Source organism: Octopus bimaculoides, chromosome 6 (genome assembly GCF_001194135.2).
Source record: "Octopus bimaculoides isolate UCB-OBI-ISO-001 chromosome 6, ASM119413v2, whole genome shotgun sequence".
Classification (NCBI taxonomy): Eukaryota; Metazoa; Mollusca; class Cephalopoda; order Octopoda; family Octopodidae; genus Octopus; species Octopus bimaculoides.
Window position 1 is genome coordinate 94,934,598 of NC_068986.1, and position 1,420 is coordinate 94,936,017.

Consider the following 1,420-nt stretch of genomic DNA (forward strand, 5'->3'; position numbering starts at 1 on the left):
TATATATATATATATATATATATATATATACATACATACATGCATACATACATATACAAGCGTAGATATAGCTGTGTGATTTTAAAAAACCTCGCTTTGCAACAACGGGTTTCAATTCCACTGCGTGGTGCAGTAGAGTGTCCTCTACTAATTGCTGGGGCAGACCAATGCCTTGTGAAAGAATTTGGTTGACGGAACGGAAATTGCATGGAAGTCAATCATATATGGGCGCGTGTGTGTGTGTGCGTGTGTGTGTGATTGTCTTTGTGTTTTTCCGCCCCACCACTTGACAACCGATGATGGTTTTTGTACGTCCCTGTAAGTTAGCGGTTCGACCAGAGTCCGATGGGATAAGTACCAGATTTATGATAAGTACCGATTTGCTTGACTAAACACTTCAAGGCACCGCCTCAGTATATATGTATGTGTGCATGTATATATTTACGTATCTATCTATGTAAGTATGTCTAGCCAGGCTCATTGGCCCGGTTTCCCGGTTTCAATGGCGTATGTGTCCCCCAGCTGGACGGGACGCCAGTCAATCGCAGCGTTACTCATTTTTGCCAGCAGAGCGGACTGGAGCAACGTGAAATCAAGTGTTTTGCTCAAGAAACAAAAGCAAAAAAAAAAACGCGTCACCTGGTCCAGGAATCGAAACCACAAACTTATGATAATGATGCTGACACCCTAACCACTAAGCCAGGCGCCTCCACGCAAATCGCTGAAGCTGTAGGGATATTTTGATGAAAATTTGATGTCTTTTGACACGGGCCGTATCTTACTCAAACATAGACAGTCCAGCCAATCTTCATTTCATCAACGCCATTTGACCTCTACGCACACACATACACATACACATATATACACATATATACAGACATATACATTACATGCACGTATAAACACGCCCGTCACACTTATACAAGCACGCGCAACACACACAAGCAACAAACGCACACGTACATTCACACAAACACACACATACACAAATGCACGCATTCATGGTCAGACAGATGGACGCCAGACCTTCCAAAGTCTAAAGTTTTCTCACAAAACATTTCAGTTACTTACTGATAGCAAATAACTACATCGGGCGCGTGAATACGGGTGGTATGCTTGGCGGTGGTGGTGGTGGTGGTGGCGGCGGCAGCGGCGGTGAAGAGGTTGGTGATGGGTGTAATATGACAGTGGCACGGTAGTAGTAGTAGTAGTAGTAGTAGTAGTAGTAGTAGTAGTAGTAATAATAGTAGTAGTAGTAGTAGTAGTAGTAGTAGTAATAATAGTAGTAGTAGTAGTAGTAGTAGTAGTAGTAGCAGTAGTATGAGCAGCAGCAGCAGCAGTAGTAGTAGTAGTAGTAGTAGTAACAAGAGCAACAGCAGCAGCAGCAGCAGCAGCAGTAGTAGTAGTAGTAGTAGTAGAA